This window comes from Sciurus vulgaris, assembly GCF_902686455.1.
Source record: "Sciurus vulgaris genome assembly, contig: HiC_scaffold_271_arrow_ctg1, whole genome shotgun sequence".
NCBI classification, from domain to species: Eukaryota; Metazoa; Chordata; class Mammalia; order Rodentia; family Sciuridae; genus Sciurus; species Sciurus vulgaris.
The window spans coordinates 1-23604 of record NW_027632782.1 but is presented as its reverse complement, the minus strand read 5'-3'; the positions used below and the strand labels follow the sequence as shown (position 1 = coordinate 23604).

The 23604-nt window shown below is 35.7% G+C and overlaps 1 long non-coding RNA gene across 4 annotated transcripts; it reads right to left on the bottom strand.

The window, feature by feature from the left end:
• Window positions 1–1796: 1796 nt before the first annotated feature.
• Window positions 1797–17687, bottom strand: LOC306652541. 4 transcript variants are annotated; one of them, XR_013761441.1, is made up of 7 exons: window positions 16199–17687; window positions 14100–14198; window positions 10634–10735; window positions 4715–4783; window positions 3622–3766; window positions 2322–2351; window positions 1797–1863 (listed from the first exon to the last, which is right to left on the bottom strand). It is a non-coding gene; the product is annotated as an uncharacterized lncRNA (long non-coding RNA). The 4 variants fall into 4 exon arrangements; XR_013761442.1 differs by lacking the exon at window positions 3622–3766 and having other exon boundaries at window positions 1849–1863; XR_013761443.1 differs by lacking the exon at window positions 1797–1863 and having other exon boundaries at window positions 2220–2351.
• Window positions 17688–23604: the final 5917 nt, after the last annotated feature.

Below are 23604 nucleotides of genomic sequence, written 5' to 3'. Positions count from 1 at the left end.
GGAGAGAAGAGTGATCTGTATTCAGAGGAGGAAAGAGGGACCTGGAGAAGATCAATGTCAAAGGAGTATGAAAATGTGGGAGCTGGCATCTTGAGGTAATCTTCTCAGAATCATTTAATCTATTTTATAATAAGTACATTTCCTGTTTGTCATTTGCCTTGTAATTACTAAGTCCAAAGTTGTGATGAGATTCCAGGGGAAGGTTCACTTGTTTATTCATCTGAGACAGTTTTCTGAGCTACTCAGCTTAGATACGTGTTTAGAATAACTGCTAATACACATTCAGTTGTTTGTGTTTGTTCATACCCATGCTGGCAACAGATGTATCTCCTTTTCCCATAGTACATGGTAAATTCACTAAGAGTAACAGTGATGGTGTTTTAGGAATAACCTGCTTATTGGCTTCTGGCTAAAAATGAATCTGGAGTGGTATTTCATGTATTTGTTCAAGTCTCTCAGGTGATCACAACATTTGCTTTCTTGAGTTCCAAAGATATCTCACTAATATCCTGTTATTCTGGCATGTCAAAGACCTGGTTTTCCAACAGCACACCAATAAAGTACTGATGGAAACAAAACAATTAATGATGATTATAAGAAGAGTATCAAAGGAAAATTAGCCTTCTTTTAAACAACAAATACTTCAAAAATCCAAGTTTGCTCACCTCAATGACACTCTTGGACATCACCATTCTCATATATGTGAAATCATTGGAATTGGAAATAAGAACATTAAATTATGTGCAACAATAGTTCGCACAGGAGACAAGCATATGCAGTCTTGATGAAGCTGAGCTTACCCACTCAGTCCCTTATTTTGTGGTATTTTTGAGATCATTTAATACATTTTACTTACACGTGGTAAATATTTTTCTGTAAGCTGTGATCATTGTTCAAGTGTATTCTTTCTCCTTTCAGAGATACTGAATGAAACTAGCATGTGTATCATGCTCATTTTCAGACGTGATGCTCAGATATAAACAGTGCATCAGACCCATCCCCATGACAAACCTGCATATTACAAGAATCCATGTGTAGCTGTGGAAGAGAAATCCATTCAAAGGCATGCAAATACTCTACTGGTTGACACATACAACATGAGAACCAGGAGGCAAAATGACACCTCCAATATTTCATAACATCCCAACAATTGCATCAAAGTACTTTAGTCTAACATTGTGTAAAGAGGTAAATTAAATATGTTTAGTAATTCTTTTGCATTCTTAAGGGGAAAGAACATAAACCTGATATTTTTTGTAAATTATCAGTAAAGTATGTATCCTGAATTGTTTCGGTTCTATTAACAAGGAGATATGTGTCTGCTTTGCATTTTTCTCTTCTTTAATCAAGACTCTGGAAATCTTGGAATACGATTTCTTTAACCATGGAATGGATGGCAGATAACATGAAATTCAGTGGTGATCCTTTGGAAATGAAGATGATTTTGCATGAATGTATTCATTGTTCATTACATTTATGTATGTTCCTAATGTCAACTGATTACTTTTAAGTCTCTAATTTTTCTCTCACCATTTAAGGATGTTACACAGTTCAAAACAAAACAGAGTTCCAAAGTATTGGTCCAATTTCTTGAATAAAGTTTATCTTTAATCCACCTTGATTTCTAAAACTATTTTCAGATTCATGACCACTTAAATGTTGTACAATTAAATATGAAATTGTGATATTGGATAGCCAAAGAGTATTAGGTTATGTCATTTGCCCTAATTTACCTCCTGGAAACAAAAGAAGGAAGATATCTGGAATTCAAAATGACATGTATGCATACTTGTTGCTGACTAAATCCAGTTCCATGGACTCTCTCTTCCACTTCCACTGCTGAAAAGTCCAAGTGTGACCCTCCTGAAACATGCACAGATTTACTTAAACTACTTTATAATATTAAAGAAAATTTATCCAAATAAAAAGGAACAGTAAATATAATTCTAAAATTTTATTTTCCCAATGATAATTTTAAATTAAGCATGAGTTTAGGTGAATATAGCCATTGTTTGAAATATTTAATTGCTCGTGTGTGGGCCTTTATATTTTATGCAGGAACATGTGTATCTTGTCAAGCACTATAGGAATTATTTCAAACCCCATGTCTTCATATTTGGGACAGAATGTTAATTTCCTGGTTTGCTGGCAACCTGACTTATGCCTTGAGAGGGTTTATGTCTGCCTCTCAAGGACCTGCAATTACAGGTGTACCCCTCTGAGCCCAGTACATATAGGGATATAGTTCTACTGATCCAATACTTTAGAACACCATTGAAAGACACTAGTTGTCACCATGTACAAAACCTATAATAACTCACAGGTTGATCCACTCAAGGTGAAAGAAGATTCTGGAGGGAAAAAACATTCAATTTTTTTTCCAGTGAAACATGAAACATCACACAGTTTACTATCTCTTCCTTCAAATATTACATTTTAAAAAGCCATTTAACCCCATCTTTAGTGTCCCAAAAAAGTAATCACATTTATATCTTTATCAATGAACTCCTTTTGCTTTTTTTTATACATTTCTTTGACTTTCTTTATCTTAAATTTTTACAAGTTACTTTCTTGGGAAACTTTCATGATTAAGCCTCTTATTCCTGTCAGAACCTGCTTGTGGTTTCAATAGGGCTATCTCAGATACTTCCAGTTATCATACTGGGTAATAAACATGGGACCTGTAAACATTCCTTTTCCTTTCTACTCTATCAGTTCCTGGGCCTGATGGGACAAATTACTTCATGTTGCTGTCAACAATTTTACTTATTTCCCCTCATATTTGAGTTTGTGCTAAGAGCTAGAGGACACAAAAGATGCCAGAATGAAGTCTTTTCTAGATTAAGATGAATGGAGACTTCAAAAGTGAGGTTATCAGCCAGAAGCAGGAAATGCAGAGTAGGAAAGGCTGTACATAGAAAAGTTTTTAAATGGAATGGGTTTATCTGACGGAATATGAATTGGGAAGGAGAACTTACAGAGGATGGCTCAAGCAGAGAAGGGGAGCAAGATACAGAATGAGGCAGAATTTGCATTAGGAAAGATTCATAGAAAATTTAAACCCATGTCATTAAATTTGGAAAAAAGTTGTCGATAAATTTCTTGGTGGCTGGAAACCTGACAGAAGCCTGCCTCAGCCTCTCAAGTACATGTGTTCCCCTCTGAACTCAGTACATATTGACATCATTCAGGAGTAATTTTACTAGTCCAATACTTCAGAATAACACTTGGGGAGACACTACATGTCTCTCCCCATAATTGAGTATATGGTAAAATCTACAGGAGAAAAATGGTGTCAGGGATGCAGTCCTTTCTAGTGGTAGAGATAAATGCCAACTTCAAAAGTGAAAAAAAGTGAGGTTTTAGCCAGTGACAGAAAATGCTGAGAACATGAAAGGCTGCACATTGAGGCCAGGTTTAAATGGAAAGTGTCTGTCAGTACAGGGATTGGCAAGGAGAATGGGTAGGAGGCGTAGCAGGCCAAGAGAGGGTTCAGGATACAGGGTAAGGCAGAATTTTTATTATGAAAGATTCTTTGGAAAGTCAAGATGCTTGGACATCCATGTTCTATATACAGCTGATGGTCATATATGCAGTATATGCATAAAGAGCCAGACCAACTTCAATGATACAAGCAGGTGGGCATGAGGGGCATGTGTATGAATTGTGATGTGTGATGAGAATTGCAGCAGTGCACTAGGAGTTGATTGCAGCCTGACTCTGGGAGTATTTCCAGAAATACAGAGGACAGAAAATGTCCAGTGGCCTGTGTTGAATGAAAGTTAATTAAAGGAACAAATAAGAAGCTGGCATACAGAAATGTGAGACTCTGGTAACTAACTGGAACTCAAGGTTTCAAATGCATTGTGTAATAAAATGCAGCAACTGTGAATGTTGCTTTCATTTACCATGTAGTTTCTCCTATAGCAATGTATTCCTATGTTGAAGGAACTCTTTTAGGATCTTATGGACACTTTTGTTCAATTCAAATATATACAAATCCTTCAAGAATCTGAGAGATATGTGGGAGAACCTTAGTGGGAGAGCAAATTCTTAGCAGGCAAAAGTTTCTCTCTCATTGTTCACCATTGAGAAGAAAATAAATAAAACAAGTCATAGACATGAGTAAACACTTCATTGCTAGGTACAGGTATGTTCTTGATTTAAAACTCATAAGTATTTCTGGAAAGAATGTTACCCAGCAACCATGGATTTATTTTATAGGAAAAGAGTTAATTAAATCACATAGATATTTCATAAAGTTACAAGTCTCAAATGTACTAAATCAAAATCAGGAATATTGATTTGATTAAATAGGCAGTTAAGTTTCCATTGGTAAAATAATTTTTGCAATGACCATTAATACAAACACATTGGTAAGTATACCAATGTCAAAATGTAAAATAACGGAGAGCGCATTGATCTGCATTCAGAGGAGGAAAAAAGATCCCTTATAAATTCAATGTCAAAGCTGAATTAAAATGTGGCTGCACATATCTCAATTGAATCCTTCAGAATCATTTAATCCATTTAATTTTAAGTACATATTCTGTCCCCCATTTTCCTTATAATCAATAAGTCCAAATTGTGGGGAGATTCCAGGGGAAGGTACACTTATTTGCTCATTGAAGAGAGTTTTCTGAACTAATTAGCTCAGATATATGTGTTTAGGATAACAACAAATATGCACATGCATGCTTATGTTTGTTTATACCCAAGTGAGAAAGTGGTGCATCTTCTTTTCTTGTATTCTCTGTTTTATCCAACATCAAGTTTCTTTTTCCTCTCTTATGTGAAAATAGTGTGTTCCTATCTATAAGAAAATGTACGAGAAAACAGAATTCAGAAAAGCAACCAAAAAATGCATTCTGAAGCTTGCAGAATTATCAGATATCAATAAATTATTGAGTTTCAAGGAAATTTCTATATACACTATGAGTAACAGTGTTGTTATTTGAGGGATAAACTACATAAAGCATTCTGCTTAAAATAATGTATCTAGTGTGACATAACTTGGCAGCTTTTCAAGTATTTTCATCAGAGGGCTAGTTGACCACATTGTTTTCCACCTATATATCAGAATTTTTCTAGTAAAACTATGTCTTCCTGAGACACCTAGGAACATGTCACTGCAGTGCACTAATAGACAAATACAATAATATTAATGAGAATATTGACAAGATTAACAATCAAAATATTAGCTGCCTTTAAAAATCGATGCTTCAAAAATTCTAGGTTGCTCATCTGAATGACTCATATTGACTCCTTACATATGGTGGTGCCTACTAGATATCAAGGGGAGAAATTTGTAGCTGCTTCTTCCAGTTCCTACTGGTTTGAATCATCTCTGGACCAGGAAAAGTTTCACTTAGATTTGAGACAGATAAACTGAATAGAGTTGAATAGCATTATCTCCATTTCCTCATTTTTCCTAAACTGCTTCAGTCCTCCATCATTTTCCTTTCTCTTCACCTTTAGAGTTGGGAACTTGATTCTTTTGATTTTACATTCTTTGTTTGAATTAGCTCCACTTTTTCTTGCTTACCAACTTAGAAAACTCATCTTAGCTATACAATTTCTTCATCTTTGTCTTTTGAGTCCTTCCCAATTCCCAAGAAATATTCTCAGAATGAAAGATTTATGCTTTCCCTTGATCTGCTTGTGTCCTGAACTGTAGAAACTGATACCATTTCCTTTTTATTTCCCAAAAGGACATCCATTCCCTGACTCCAAAACATGTTGTCTGTGAACAGGATATTTGAAATCACCTTAGAATTTAATGGACATGTAGATTCAAAGACTTGCTGAGTCAGAATGAGCTTTTGAACATGAACTTGAAGGGATGATTTCTTACAGTTTCAGATTTCTAGTATGAACTTTGTCAGTTTTCAATTTGTGTAGGTTAATTTGAATGTAGCTCTGAATTTCTCCTGAGGCTGTCCCCTCAAATAAAATATCAAAGTATATGTAATCTTTCCAAAGAGAATTTTCAAAATCTTTTTGGGGAATGCCCCATAACAATTCATACTCCTATTATTCCATTTGCTGTTTCTGCCCTATATTTTTTTTATTGTTAACATTTTATTAAAATTCTTGTCATTTTTATAGGAATGAAATATCCTCTGTTGATTTCTCATGTTGAAGTCATATTATAGACAAGCACTTTTTTTTTGTACTGGTGATTTAACCCCAGGGATGCTTTATACTGAATCATATCCCCAACCCATTTTTTTTTCTGTCCTATTATTTTTGTCCTAGGTATTAGGAACACATTGTATATCACTAAATTGTATATATTCCTAATCATTTATGGTAAATGAACTTAGCTGTTTGGATCAGGTCTTCTCTCCTCAATTCATTTCCAACTATAACTAAACCAGGAAATGTGAGAAAGTTTGACTCTCTCCTTCACTCATCTTTGGAACTTGAACCAAAAGTTCTTCCCACAGTTTAAAAACTCTGTTCTTTTCCTTTCTCAAATATGGCTTGAATTTCCCACACTGCACTGAGTACCACTACTTTTTTTTTCCTTCTTAAACTCCTTGTTCTCATTAAGATTCTCAATCTTCATTCCCTCTTCTCTCCTTTTTCTTATTTCCAACTTTCCTGTGATGGAAGCATATATCAAATGCTGCCTTCAAGAGATTCATCTCATAGAAAAAGATAACTACAGACTAATGGTGAAAGGATGGGAGAAAACACCACAGGCACAGACACAGTATAAAAAGCGAAGGTTTTCATCCTCATATCTGATAAAGTGAACTTCAAGTCAAAGTTAGTCAAAAGGGATAAAGAAGGATATTTCATACTGCTTAAGGGAAGCATAAATCAGCAAGACATAATAATTGTAAATATTTATGCCTCAAAATGGCGCATCCTTGTACACTAAACAAATTCGTAACAATTCCAGGAACTAAATAGATCACAACACAATAATACTAGGTGAGTTTAACACCCCTCTCTCACAATTGGACAGATCTTCCAAACAAAAATTGAACAAAGAAACCATAGAACTCAATAACACAATCAATAATTTAGACTTAACAGACATATGTAGAATATTCCATCCATTTATGAGTGAATACATTTTCTTAGCAGCACATGGATTCTTCTCTAAAACAGATCATATGTTATGTCACAAAGCTACTCTTACCAAATACAAAAAAATAGAGATACTTCCTTATATTCTATTAGATCATAATGGAATGAAATTAGAAATCAATGACAAAATAAAAACAGAAACTACTCCAACACCTGGCGATTAAATAATACACTATTGAATGATGCATGGATAATAGAAGATGTGGGGGGAAATAAAAAATTCTTAGAGATAAATGAGAACAATGATACAAACTATCAAAATCTCTGGGACGCTATGAAAACAGTAGTAAGAGGAAAATGCATTGCAGGGGTGCATTCAATAAAAGAAGAAAAAGTCAACAAATAAACAACCTAACATTATAGTTCAAAGCCCTAGAAACAGAAGAACAGAACAACACAAAATGTAGAAAAGAAAATAATTAAAATTAGAGCTGAAATCAATGAAACTGAAACCAGCGAGGATGTGGGGAGAAAGGTACACTCATACATTGCTGGTGGAGCTGCATATTAGTGCAGCCACTCTGGAAAGCAATGTGGAGATTCCTTAGAAAACTTGGAATGGAACCACCATTTGACCCAGCTATCCCACACCTTGGCCTATACCCAAAGGACTTAAAATCAGCATACTACAGAGATACAGCCATATCAATGTTCATAGCTGCTCAATTCACAATAGCCAGATTGTGGAATCAACCTAGATGTCCTTCAATTGATGAATCGATAAAGAAACTGTGGCATATATATATACAAAGGAATATTACTCCGCCATAAAGAAGGACAAAATTATGGCATTTGCAGGCAAATGGATGAAATTGGAGAATATCATGCTAAGTGAGATAAGCCAATCTCAAAAAAACAAAGGACAAATGATATCGTTAATAAGTGGATGATGACACATAATGGGGGATGAGAGGGGTTAGTGTTAGGGTTAGAGTTAGGATTAGGGAGGGGTCAAGAATGGAGGAAGGAAGGACTGTATAGAGGGAAAAAAGGGGTGGGAGGGGTGGGGGGAAGGGAAAAATAACAGAATGAATCAAACAACATTAACCTATGTAAATTTATGATTACACAAATGGTATGCATTTACGCCATGTACAAACAGAGAAATAACATGTATCCCATTTGTTTACAATAAAAAATAAAAAAAATTTAAAAAAACCTGAAACCAAAGAAACAATTCAAAAAATTGACAAAACAAAAAGTTGATTATTTGGAAAAATAAACAAAATTGATAAACCCTTAGCCACACTAGTGAAGAAAGGGAGAAAAAGCTCAAATTACTAAAATTCATCATGAAAAAGAAAATACCACTACTGGAAATAACACTACTGAAAAAAGAAAATAACACTACTGAAATACAAAACACAATTAGAAGCTATTTTGAAAATCTATACTCCAACGAAATAGAAAATCTCGAAGACATCAACACTTTCAGAGAGACATATGATATACCCAAACTAAATTTGGAGGACATACACAATTTAAATAGATCAATTTCAAGGAATGAAATAGAAGAAGTCATCAAAAGCCTACCAAACCAAGAAAAGTCAGGGAACAGATAGATTCTCAGTCAGGTTCAACACGACCTTCAAAGAACTCATTCCCATATTCCCCAAAGAATTCCATGAAATAGAAAACGAGGGAGCCCTTCCAAACTCAACCTATGAAGCTAATATCACCCTGATACCAAAACCAGTAAAAGACACATTGAAGAAAGAAAATTTCAGACCAATATCCCTAACAACATAGATGCAAAAATTCTTAACAAAATTTTAGCAAATCACATACAAAAATATATTAAAAAGATAGTGCACAATGATCAAGTGGGTTTTATCCCAGGGGTGCAAGGTTGTTCAACATCTAGAAGTCAATAAATTTAATTCACCACATCAACAGACTTAAAGTTAAGAATCGTATGTTCATTTCAACAGATGCAGAGAAAGCATTTGATAAAATACAGTACCCCTTCATGCTCAAAACACTAGAAAAAAATAGGGATAGTAGGAATATACCTCAACATTGTAAAGGCTATGTATGCTAAGCCCATGGCCAAAATCATTCCTAAATGGAGAAAAACTGAATGCATTTCCCTTGAAAACCAGAACAAGGCAGGGATGCCCTCTTTCACCACTTTAATTCAACATCGTCTGTGAAACTCTAGCCAGAGCGATTAGACAGACCAAAGAAATTAAAGGGATATGAATACAAAAGGAATAACTCAAACTATCCCTATTTGCTGATGATATAGTTCTATATTTAGAGGGTCAAAAAATTCCACCAGAAAACTTCTAGAACTCATACATGAATTCAGTAAAGTACCAGAATATAAAATCAATGTTCATGAACCTAATAAATTTTTATTCATAAGTGAGAATCCTCTGAAAGAGAAATTAGGAAAACTACCCCATTCACAATAGCCTCAAAAAATAAAATACTTGGGAATTAAGAAAAAGAGGTGAAAGACCTCTACAATAACTACAGAACACTATGGAAAGAAATGAAAGAAAACCTTACAAGATGGAAAGAGCTCCCATGTTCTTGGATAGGCAGAATCAATATTGTCAAAATGGTCACATTACCAAAAGTGCTATACAAATTCAATGCAACTCCAATGAAAATTCCAATGATGTAACTCATAGAAATAGAAAAAGCAATTATGAAATTCATTTGGAGGAATAAGAGACCCAGAATAGTTAAAGCAATTCTTAGCAGGAAAAGTGAAGCAGATATCACAATACCAGAACTTCAACTATATTACAGAGCAATAATAACAAAAACAGTATGGTATTGCCATCAAAATAGACAGGTAATCAATGGTACAGAATAGAGGACACACAGATAAGCCCACATAAATACACCTATCTCATAGTAGATAAAGATAGCCTCTTCAACAAATGGTGCTGGGAAAATAAAATTAAACCCCTATCTCTCACCCTGCACAAAACTCAACTCAAAATGAATCAAGGACCTCAGAATTAGACCAGAGAACCTGCACCAAATAAAAGAAAAAAGCTATATGTTTCCAAAATCAGAAATCCTAGACAGAGGTCACTCTATTTCAGTTACATCTGTACCAGGGAAATGGAAAGATTTCCAAGGTTTAAAGTGTGTTTTTTTCATTCTTTGGTTTGTTATATCTCTGGGTTTCCCAATTTATCTCTTTTCTCATGATATATCTGATTTTCTCAGATATGTTCATTCATTCCTTGCTTTAGGGCCCTTGATTCCTTTTTCTTCTTATTTTAAACCCTTTTTATTCTCATTCTTCTTGAATTTCATCCTCATTCCTCTTCAGTCTCTGATACTGACAGCACTTTCAATATCATTTCTTTTTAGAATTTATCATGATAAATTTATTGTCCCTAAGGCCTTTTTTTCAGTGAGGTGTACATTGTTATTTTCTACTGCTTCTCTTCATTGTCTGGTCTTATAGAAATCATTTAAAATATACATACTAGAAGTATACTATACATATTTTGCTTTGTTTTGTTTGGCCTAATTTCCCTTCTGTAAGCAAATAAGATAAGTTGACAAGAAATTTAAATTGACACTTTACATACCCATTGCTGGCTATTTCTCATGCCATTGAGCCGCTCCTGCTCTTCTGCTGATAACATGTCCAAATGTGACTCTCCTAATAAACATAAAGATGTACTTAAGCTACTTTAAATTGTTATATTGAGCAAAAATCTGCCCAAGTAAGAAAGGACAATAGTAACACTTCTATAATTTTATTTCCATAATTATAATTTTAAATTAAGCTTAATTTTAGTTGAATGTTGTAACTTTTGGATTGTTGTATGTGGAGGCCTAGAGATTGTACACAGGCACAGGTGGATCCTAGGAAAGAACTGTATCACTACTTCAAATCCCAAGCCTTTTTTATTTGGTGGCAGGGCATCTGCAAATTCGCTGGCTGACTTAAAACCTGTAATCAGCCTGCCTCAGCCTCCCAAGAATATGTAAATAGAGAGGTGCCCCTCTTCTCTCAGGGTATACTGAGTTATTTAGGGAGTAATTAGGCTGATCCAATACTCCTGAGACACTAGAGTTCATCATGTTCAATGCATATGATGACTCAAAGGTCCATCTATTCAAGGAAAAAGGACATTTTACAGAAAAAATATTAAAACTTACAATAGAAACCAGAGCCAACTTAGATGCCCTTCAACAGATGAATGGATAAAGAAATGGTGACATATATATACAATGGAATATCATTCAGTCATAAAGAAGAATAATGTTATGGCATTTGCAGATAAATAGATGGAATTGAGGAATATCATGCTAAGTGAAATAAGCCAATCCCAAAAAAAACAAAGGTCAAAAGTTTTCCTGATAAGGGGATGATGATACATAGTGGAGGTGGGGAGGTTGGAGGTGAGAGAAGAATGAAGAAACTTTAGATTACACAGAGGAAATGAGAGGGAAGAGGGGTCATGGGTATGAAAGATGGTGGAATGAGACAGATATCATTACCCTATGTACATGTATAATTACAAAAATGGTATAAATCCACATCATGCACAACCATAGAAAAAAAATTTGTACTCTATTTGTGTACAATGAATCAAAATGAAGTCTCTAAATGTGAAAAAAATGAATGAAAAAAAAAAGAATCTTCACACTCATTACTATATCTTTGTCATAATACTAACTTTTCAAGAACCACTGCACATCATTTTTGGAATCAACACAACAAATTGTCACTGTTCCACTTTTACCAGTGAACTGAATATTCCTTTCCTTTCCTTTTTCTTCATTTCTTCTTTTAGTGTTCACTCCACCTTTGGAAGCATCAATCATAGTGCCTGCTATTCCTGACATACACTGGTTTTCCTTTTCTAGTGTTACCTCACACTTGGACCCTCTTTTGTACTGGGAAATAACAACTTGACCTGTAAATTGTTCCATTTCCTCTTTATTCCATTAGGTCCTGGACTGCCAGGGGCTGCTTTTATATCACATTGGTGTGAACACTTTATTTGCAACCATAATTGTGTGTCAGATATGATTCTGAGGCCATAACAGATTCATGGATAGTGCCAATTTTAGAGGTAGGAATGAATACAGACTTGAGGAGTGAGGGTATCATGCAGAGGCAGAAAATGGTCACAGTGTGGAAGACTGCACCATGACACAGAGACAAGGCTTAAATGGCACAGTCTTTGACGGTATAGGAATTGCTGAAAAATGCCAGAGGAGTGTGCAGGTGGGGAAAGGGCTAAAGATGCAGATTAGGCACAACCTTACTGTGAAAGATGCCTAGAAATGTTGAGGCACTTGGAAACCCACATTCCAAAGATGGTAACATATGCCACATATACATTCATAATTGGACCAATCTCAACTATGTGGACATGAGAACTTGAGGCTTCATCTCATGAATGGAGATGGATGATGAGAATGCAACCATGCACTACTGGTCTGATGCAGGCCTGAATGGAGGGCATGGCTCCAAAAGGATCTGGATTCTGTCATCACCATGGAGAGGATAACAAACAGCAAGTCAAAGAGTGATGAGCAAATACTCCCTTGGTGTGTGGAAGTATTATGTATTGACTGCTCTGAGTCAAAATTTCATGAAAGAGTGTTCACCAGCAAATGTTCATTTTATAAGGAAGCAATAAATGAAAGTACATATGATCATACATTTTGTCATTTCTTGCTACAAGCTGACCACAAAGGTAATGGAAGTCATGAAATAAAGTAGCATATGAACCATAAAAAAAGTTCAATGCATTAAGTCAATACACTGGGTATCACAGTAGAGTGGACATTGTCTTATAAATGAGTTTCTCCTGTTTCACAGACAGGACTTGACATACTGGTTTCAAAAAAAAAAAAAAAAATTCCTTATGGTCTCAGGATTCTGGAATCTAGCTCTGCTCACCTGCGCCTATCTGTAAAATTTGGGTGGCAAGCAAATCAGCCTCATAATCCAGGTAACTGGTGTAACAACTCCAATTTGGGAAGTTTATTTGTAGAAATGTCTATGATATGGTATTTTCCTCAGACATTTACAGAAATATTTTGAAACATGGATGCAAACACCAATATAGACCTGATGGAGCAAATCCTCCCAATGCATTGCAGAAAACATATAAATCATGAATGAGACGTTGCCTATCATTTCAAAGGTTTTAATACAAATGTTTTCATAGAAGTTGCACTGCAAAAGTTAACTGATTTCAGTTTCCCTGTTCCCTTCTTCCTGTTTCCATTTTTTGGAACTGTATGTTTGATTTTAGTTGCAGGCTTTATGTTCCTGGAGACAAGATATCTTGTAAATGTTTTGTATTTCACCCAGCATTCAGTTATTAATGAAACATAAAAGTAGATGATGAATTACCTCACAGAAAGCATATAAGTCCTTAGACACTGAAAAGAAAGTTAAATATATACTCACAAAAACTGGAATATATCAATACCACCTCATGTTCCTACTGAATGAATATGCAGTTCAGCCTGAGTGATAAGGATTTTAGATAGAATTAATAAAGATTTCATTAGCTTTGGGTTTTTTATTTGTTTGGAGATTTTTGTTGAATACAACCACATGACTAAAATATACTAAATCAATATCAGAATTACAGCTTTAATAAAATTTGCAGTTACGTTTCCAATGGTAAGAACACCTTTGCGATGATCATGAATACTCAGACCAGGGTACAAATACCAATGTGATGATGCACAATGCTAGAGAACAAGACATCTGTATGCAGAGCATCAAGCAAGGAACCTGAGAAGTTCAACATCAAAACTGAATAAGATGGCAGCACATATGTGTAGTGACCTCTCAGAATTGTTTGATCCAATTTATTGTAAGAATGCAACCTGCACCTCATTTATCTTATTATCAAAAAGTCCAAAGTTGTGACGAGAATCCAGGGGAAGGTATAATTTATTTCTCATCAGACAGGTTTTTCTGAACTAATTAGATCAGATATATGCTTTTAGAACCAAAGCTAATATATGTAAGGTTGCTTTTTTCATACCCATGTGGGACAGTGGCATGCCTTATTTGCCTGAATCCTCTGGTTTAAGCCATTTCATCTATCTTTTTCCACCCTTGTGGACAGATGCAGGTTCCACATCTAAAAAGAAAAGCAAAACCACATGATAAAGATTTAAGAATTCAGAAAAGCCAATCCAAAGCAAAATGTGTTCTGAAAAGTCACAGATTTGACAGATACCAGTAAAGTATTTTGCTGCAAAGTCTTTAGTATATCCATTGTGAGTAATAGTCTTGGTGTTTGTGGAATAAAGGAATGAATTCCATCAAAATTTCTGGTTAAAAATGAGTCTGGTACAACAAACCTAAACATGATTTCAAATATTTTCAGAAAGTGCTGGCTGAGTAGAAAACTAGGTACCTGGAGATCAGAATTTAGCAGAATTTGGTTGTATTCAACAAAAATCCCCAAACAAATAAAAATGCAGGAGACTGCATTTTTTACATACCTGAGGATATGGATTCTTTCCAATGCAGCAGTAGATTAGTACTAGCAGTAGTAGCAGTAGCAGTAGTAGTAGTAGTAGGAGTACTAGTCAAAGTAGTAGTAATAGAAAAATCCCCAATAGTAATGAAATAATAGCTGTCTTTAAAACAACCAAAGCTTCAAAATTCTAGGCCTCTCATCAGAATCACTGATATGTTTGCCACGCATATGAATGTGGGCCTGTTAGGTATGGAGGAGAAATTTCTTCCAGTCCTTACTGGTTTCAATCATCTATGGACCAGGAATCATCTCACCTTTGGTTTTAAGGCAGGTACCTGACAGAAGCTGAATGGCATTCTTTCAGTTTCCTCATTTATCCCCTCCAAAATTACCTAGCTAATGTCTGGTTTTCCCCTCATTTCCCCTTCCTTTTAGCTTTTTCAAAAAACCTTTACAGCTGGGTACTTGATTCATTCCATTTGGGATTCTTTGTACACAGTATTGCAACTCCTTCTTGCCTGCCAAAGAAGAAAATTTATCTTAAAAACATGATTTCTAAATCTCTGTCTTTTGCACTCTTCACACTACCCAAGAGACATGCTCAGAATTATAGCAATCTTTATGCTGGCATGTGAGCTGCTTGTGTTCTGATGTGTGGGATCCACTACTGTTCTTCAAAATACACCAAAGGGACATTCTCATTCTGGCTAAAAAAAAAAAAAAGAAAAAACGTTTGCAAAACCAGATCATTGAAATCACCTTAGAATATAAAGAATTCGTAAAAGCAAAGACGGTTGAGTTAGAATGAGATTCAGAACATGGCCCCATTAGATGATTCATTACAGTTTCAGAGTTCCAGTAAGAACTTGGTTGGCTTCCACGATATCTACCTTAACTCGAATATATCTTTGGATTTCTCCCAGGATGTCCTCCTCAAATTAAAATTTAGAAGGAGCTGTAAGTTTTCCAAAGTGAATTTTAGATAACTATGGATTTGTGAAACATTTCATAATCATTCAAAGTTTTTTGTATTTTCATAATTGATGTTTCTCCCCTATGAATTTTTCATAGGCAGTAGCAACATATTTTTTGTCATTAGATTGTATAAATCGATAATCTTTTGTGGTAAATAAATGTAGCAATGTGGAATCCTTCCTTCTCTCCTCAACTCCATTCCAACGGCGACTAAGTCAGGAAGGTTGGGAAAGTTTTACTCTACCCCTCATTCAAATTTGAACCTGGAAACTCACACATACTTTCCACACTTTGAAAACACTGCTCTTTTCCCTGCTCATATGTGACTTGAATGTCCTTCTTGGTGCTGAGTACTAGCTCTTTCTTTCGTCATTGTCTCCCGGGAATCAATGCCTTTCTCACTGTTCATTCCCTCTTCTTCTCTCCCTTTCTTTATTTCAACTTTCCTTTGATTGAAGCATGTATCAAAATGCAACACACAGTTCAGTTTCTTTATCAGTACCAACAGCTTAACCTGTGGCAGAAACCTAACAATGTATGACTCATTATATTTCCATTATATTTCTTTGTCCTTACTAGCTATCTCATCTGTACAGTCTTGGAAAAAATAAAATATATTAATGCTCATGTTTTAAGCCCATAGTCTCACCAAGGTATTCTGCATTGTTTATGGTTCTTACCTTCTACATGTCCATTTATGATGCTCTTTGCTCCTCAATCAGTTCCACCAGATATGTCAGAATCGCACACCACTGGATATTGTTCCCAGATACTCTATGTAATAGAAATATCAATAAGGAGTTGCACAAAGATTTCATCAACACTCTTAATTCATCACTATATATGTCAGGGTGAAATCATTGCAACTGAAAATTAGATGAGTGCATTTTGAGCAAGAAAATTTTCCTGTAAGTTACACTATCCTAGGCACCGTGGTATACTATGTGCTCTTATGTTCTTCTGGCTACTGTTGGAGTAAATCAAGATGAGGGACCTAGGAAATGTATTTCCTCTCAACAAATGCACTGATGTACATATATCTAGAACAAGTAGCATGGGTATTTAATCAGTCAACTTTGTATTGTCCCCACAATTCTACACTGTATAAATCTTCTTTGAAATTGTTTTAAGAATTGCACTTGACATTACACAGCTTCAACATTTTAAACACTGAATGGCCAAAATTTTAGTCTTAAATTATGATACTCAATTGGAGGAGTTTCAATTCTGTCACCTTGTGTAGGAATGATAAACTGTTGCATGAAAGGAAAATATAGTAAGGAAATGTGTACTGAATTTGAACATAACAGCACACAGAATTTGGGTGCAGTATGCAATACTTCCACTGAAGAAAATTCTGAGATGCATTTCAGAGCAAAAGGTGACATGGATTTCTGAATAACTGACCATTTTCAGAGGTGGGAGTCATTTGAACTGGTGTGTGGTTGCTTAATGAAAAATAAAACAGGCTGTGTGAAAACACCAAAGGGACCCTAAAGAGAGCCTGTGACCAGATGAAATTCAGAAATATTGATCTTTAAAAAACAATGCATTCATAGGAGAAACAGAATGCATATGGCCCAAGGGAAAACTAGATGAGAGGAAGAGAGGAATATTCTGCCTAGTGAGCTGAGGAGAATATCACCAATCTAAGTAGGAAATGAAGAAAAACAGGAGATAGGGAATTCTCAAAACAAGAAATAGAAATTGTCTACAAATGCATTAAAAACCCATCAACATTTTTAACATTCAGTGAAATAATATTCAAAACTCTCTTCACATTTCTGCTCACCCCAGCAGATCAGCACTTATCAAGTCTTAATATAATAAGTACTGGAGAGGTTTGGGGATAAAATAACAATCATACACTGGGAGAATTACAATGTGGACTTCCACTTTGGAAAGCAGTGTGTAGAGTTCTCAGAATACTAGGAATATGAACACCATGACATCAGCTTTCCCAATCCTTGCTTGAATTTCTAATGTTCTTGTATCAATATGCACAGATGACATGTGAAATTCATTGCACATGGTGCTGGAAGTCAGTATTAAAAAGACATGGAATGAGGGCTGGGGTTGTAGCTCAGTGGTAGAGCACTGGCTGAGCATGTACCAGGCACTGGTTTGATTTTCAGCATGACACTAATAAAAGAAAAGAAATCAAGGTATTCTGTTACCTACAACTAAAAACATTTAGAAAAAACATAACCCAAAGGCCCACCACAAAAAGAATCGATAAAAACACATGGATACATTTGGCATTAAATTTGAGCAAATTAATTATTCATTCTATGCCCTTATATCAAAATGAATCCACATATACTGTAAGAAAAAGTGCCCTAAATGCTTCCAAAATGTAAAAGTTGTGGCATCAGAATCTCCCTAATTATACAGAAGGATGATATTTTATAGAAAAACATCAAAAAGTTATGTAGATTACTCTAAGTTCAAATATAATCTTTTCAGCACAGGAGAGACTTGGATTTTCCCTGAGATGTCAAGGAAAATTTGATGTACTTCCAAATCTTCCAGGCAGAATCAGAGCATGTGTTCAGGAGACTCTTCATTCAGGATACTTTATCTAGGCTTTCTTCCTGGTAAATCAGAAAAATACCCAGTTTGGCTTTTTTTTTTTTTTTTTTTAGGCTGAACTTGGCATAAAACAATATTTGGGAGGCACCCTTAACCAGCATCAAGGTGGGGGTAGTGGAGAAACCCAAACACACCCCTGCTGAGAGATCTAGGCTGCTAGAGCATGGTCCTGTGGTCTATGTTAAGAAGAGAGGCTCATGCACTGCCATGGCATCATAGTGTCTTCAGCTTGGTGACACCAAGTGCCAGCAGTAAGACTGGTAGAAAAAAGGCTGCATGCAATACCACAAACATGAGAAAGATGACTAGGCATGGTCAACTCACTCTCGTGAGAATCATTTGGAATAGATACCCCAATTACCACCATGCAGGCAGTTGAAGGCACCCTGCTGGGTACTAAAATATCATCCTAAGGACAAAGCTCTTATGGGTATCCCAATTTGCCACTCTCTGTGAGAGATCAGAATCCACTAGATATGTGGTACCTCCATGATGCAGCAGCCATCACTCCTTACAAGATATTGGAGGTTCAGCACAATTTCAAGTTTTATTTACAGAATATCTCACTAGGTAGAGATGTCAGAGTCCACAATAAAGTTGGAAGAGTTGATATTTCACTGTCCTCAGGCTAACTAGTGAGATTATTAACATGAAAATGTACAGATACAGAAACACAGAGCAGGAGGAAAGCGACTCAATAGATTCTCTTCTGAATTATTCATAGTGTTAAACCACAGTAAATTTCAGAGAATAGCAAATATTTTAAATCATTTTTGTAAGTACTGTAAATATAAAGAATACAAAAATACTAGTAAAATGCCCAAGAGATTTTAAAAATGTGTTCAGAATATCAGCCTGAAAACAACCTAGGTATGTTCACTAATCTTGTTTAAATCATTCCCTTGGCCTATAAAAGCCAGCTGGCATAAGGTTATGTGAGCTTTTTTTTTTTTTTTTTTTTTTTTTTGCTTCTGAATTCTTGTTGTTATATTATGGTGGAAACAGCAATAAAATGAGAGCTAGTCAAGAACATCACACTATATTACTGACACTTGAACCCCATCATAAAACTTTGAAAGCATCTTCATCCATGAATTTTCCTTGACTATAACACAAACAAAATACTGTACTTTAATATTTGTGCAAAGGAAGAAAAATAATTACAAAGAAGAAAACAATGAAATTACCTAGTTTATGTTTTCATTAGACACAACTACTCACTGAAGGACATATTGACAGAGTTCATGGCTGTAGTATCCTGGCTGATTTTAAACACATCATAAAGTAAAAGCTATGAAAGGTGATGATTTCTTTTAGTCTGCTGTATAAAACAGGAACAAAAATCTTATGGTAAAATAAGCCAAAGGAACTGTGGAATGATTCCTAAGGCTAATAAAAAAGAGCCATTAGTCTTATCACTATATTTATAAGAAAAAAAATACCCCAAAATTTGGTCCAGGACTATGACTGCCTTTGTACATTTAAAAATGTGAGAGGGTACATAGCAGGGAAATGACCATTATCAGCTAAATGGGAATGACAAAGGCAGGAGCGGACTCTAAGACCAAAGGAGTCTACCAACACTTTACTTTCAAGAAGTTGTTTCTGGATGGCAGAGTGTGCAAAAGCTATGAATGTGTACTTCAGGAAAAGCCTAGAACAGCAATTTGCTGCAGTGATTAAACCAGGGAATAGGCACAAAGAAAAACTATTCTAGTTTCTGTACCAATGTCAACTGATGGATAATGTTGAGCAGATGGCACCAGAGACACTGCAGGAGAGAAGAGTTCTGCTTCCATCTAGGGCACTGCTTGGCAGGTGTCTACAGCACCAGGCTGCTGCTCTGCACCACAGACCACAGCTTCCTGTGCACCCTCCCTCCTGAGGCTACAAGTCTGTAGAACACAGATCCTGCTGAAATACCTCCTATAAACATGTGTCCCTGGTACCAGAGAAGGTTACATTCTAGCAAATTCCATCAACCCTCTTTCTCTGTTGTTCAATGAGTCATAGACAAGCCCTCTCCAATGAGGCCTGCATCTCAAGCCCTGTGAGGGCTGCTTGCTTGGTTTCTCAGTCATAGTCCTACAAGCACAGGGTGCTCTGGCATCAATTACTATTATTTTTCACAGCTCTCTTTACTTCTTACTAGGCAACAGCCTGTGATATTAATTCTTTACATTAAACATTCTCTGTTCTAATTACTATGTGGCTTCCCTTTCTTCATTAGACATAGAGTAGCAGAATCCTGAACACCACCAGAAAGACAGTGGTTGGCAATAAAATGATCTGAAAATACAATAAGATTCTTGCTAAGCCAAAGCATCCATGCTCCCTGAATTTGACTTTAACTGCTACATTATACAAATACTCCCTTCCTTTTGGAGAGAAAAGGGGAGTTTATCTTAGTTTTTTGGAAAAATTTTAAACAATTGTCAACAGTTATCCTCTTTTAACAAATTATCCATTCTGATCTCAAAGAAGTCACATGCCAACAGTGACTAGGACTACCGAGGACAACAGCTATCAAAACTGCCATCCTTAAGTTCTTGACCCAGAAATTAAACCCACAAAGTTTTAGAAAGGAGGATGCTTTGGGGATTTCAATTACTGCAAGCAGCTTGAATAGTTTGCTAACTGAAGCACAAGATCTTTCCAGTGTTCCTGTTTCTCCCTTATAAACCTCTACAATTGTCAACACACATAGAAAAGGATAAAAAAAAATCCATTGACAAATTCCTTAAACTTAATCAAATAGGCAAACTAGGCAGGCTAAATACAGAAATCCAAAAGGGCAGGGAAATTCCTAAAAAAAAAAAAATTCAAAGGTTAAAATTAGTAAGGGTTATTTTTTTCTTGTCAGTAACTTTTCAAGTTGAAGAGAATAAGACAGTTAAAAAAGAATTCTTGGGGGAAAAAGTAATCCCAGGGTTGTAGGAACACAGGATGAAAACCAACTATATTAGCAGGCATTAAGGGATTCATTTAATTTGTTGTATCACCTATTCGGCAGAAAACAAAAAACAATTTTGGAACACAGTAACAGTCAATGACAATAAACCACACACTTTTGTTACTGTGATAATATATAATACAATGAACACTATGGAACAGTGGTAACTGCCAGAAAGACAGCCTGTGTCACTCAAGAGAATGTGCTTTTTTTTGGTGTTGAGCAGAAGGTAATGTTGTGGAGGAACAAAAGTACTTTTAAACACAGCAAAAGTTTTAATAATGTCTGCTGCCCAATGACATTCTTGTCATCTCTCTCATCTGAGCCTAGAATGAAAATGCATTTTTATATACTTAGAATGAACTCAGACAAAATCCTACTGCGAAAAATGAATACGCACAACTTCTTCAAGTACTAGGCTCTTTCTCAACCAAACTGGAAAGAAATTGATAAGAACCCCAGTTTTGGTTTGCCACAGAGCTATTTACATGGTTGTTAATTTTGTCCTTTCCTCCCTCAACACCCTAATTCTGAGATTTAAGGCAAGTGTGTGTGTGTGTGTGTGTGTGTTTATCTCCTGCTTTACTGGTTGAACATTAACCTTTAGCACAAATTGTCTAGTGCATCCAATGAAGTTTTAGTAAGTTTCTAAATTAACTTCAAAGGGAAGTAGGTCCCCACCATCACTTCAGATTGGGTATCTGATGCTGGGCTTGGTGGTGTATGTCTGTTATCCAAGCAACTGAGGCTGAGGCAGGAGGATCACATGTTTAAGGCCAGCCTGGGCAATGGTGCCAGACCCTGTCTCAAAATAAAAAATAAAAATGGCTAGGGATGTAGTTCTGTGGTAAAATCCCACTGGGTTCAATTCCCTAATACCAACCAAAACACAAATAAATATAGTATATCTGAAACCAAACCCTCAACATGGCCTCCCTCAACTTTCAAACCACCTTTTGTTACTTTCACTGGCCATGAAAATCCCTTCTGTCACTATCCTTAACATTTTTCCTAGATTACTGTAATGAACTTCAAGATGATCCTAGTTCTCATACCTTAAAAGGATACCAGATACCTAAATAACCAAATGGTCATCCTTAACTGTGCTCCTTTTATCTCTGCCTTAACAGAATGATTACTGATTTAAAACCACAGTGTATTTTATCTTACATTTATGGAGGTCAGATGTCTGATACAGGTCTTGTTGGATTGCTAAAAGGAAGGGTGTCACATCAGGACTCTTCCTTTCTGAAGACTCCAGGGAAGACTGTTTCCTTGCACTGCAATCTCTGGCTCTGGCTCACAGTTATCCTCCAACTCCAAAGACAGGTAGAAATGGGTCCTTCTCATTCTGCTCTCCCTCTGGTTCTGTCAACTTTGTTTCCCCTTCAACTTTTAAGGACATGTGCAAGGATACACTGGGCTCATCAGGATAAGCCACAATAATCTTTCTACCTTACTGTAAGCTGGTTAGCATCCATAATTCATCTGCCTCCTTAATTTCTCTTTACCAAAAGATCACACATTCACTTCTGGGGATTAGGTCATGGACCTATTGGGGGAAGGAAGGGGCATTCTTTACCTTCCAGACTACCCAAACCATATTTGTCCTCTACTCTTGAGTGGAAAAATGCTCTGCATGGGGAAACAAACACAATTCATCTTAAGTAAGTACACTAGCTGACTAAATTCATTCCTTCATCTCCCATTTCTCATTCAGGAAACAGGTGAAGAACTAAAGATCCTGCAAGAAAGTGTAGCAATAAAAATGCTTTTATTATTTCTTGATGAAACCTGGAATTCATTTTTGCTTATACATAATGCATTGGTCATAATCTTAAAATGGCCTAAAGTCCTCTAATTGAAATACAACTGCACCAGAGATAAACCGTATAAGAACATGAAAGCCCTCTCAATTTTATTTAAGCACCAACTTGAAACACAACAAACCATCACCTTTTGGTGTGATAATTGTCAAGCCATGCAAACATACGGTTCTCATTTAAAAAAACTCTGCATTTCTGATATCTTAGACCACTGTGAGAAATTGTGCCTAAACACCAAACTTCAAGCTTGAAACTGCTTACGGCTCATTCTAATTACTGAACTTACTTTTTGGATACTGAAAATCTACCACAAGGGTTTATTTAGTGTGTTTACAAATTCAGTTCTGCATGAGTAAAGGTCCTGTACAAGACAGTTGTCCACATATTTTCTTTGCTATAGGCATTCACTAGTCTATATGTGTAGCAGATTCTAAATTCTCAAAATGTTAATGTTTTGAGATTCCAATAAATCTCCCTGGAGGGTACAATGCTTTTTTGTATCACTTAAAATAAATGAGAAGATTACTAGACCAAACACACACATCCACACAAATATTTAGGACTTTATTTTAATAATGTTCCCTATTAACAGAAGGCAACAAAGGGTTAAAAAAAAAAAAAAAAACACTGACCTTTACAAATAAACTTTAAAGTAACAATGAGAAAAGGCCCAAAATCAAACATATTTGAGATCTGAATTCATATTATTTACCAC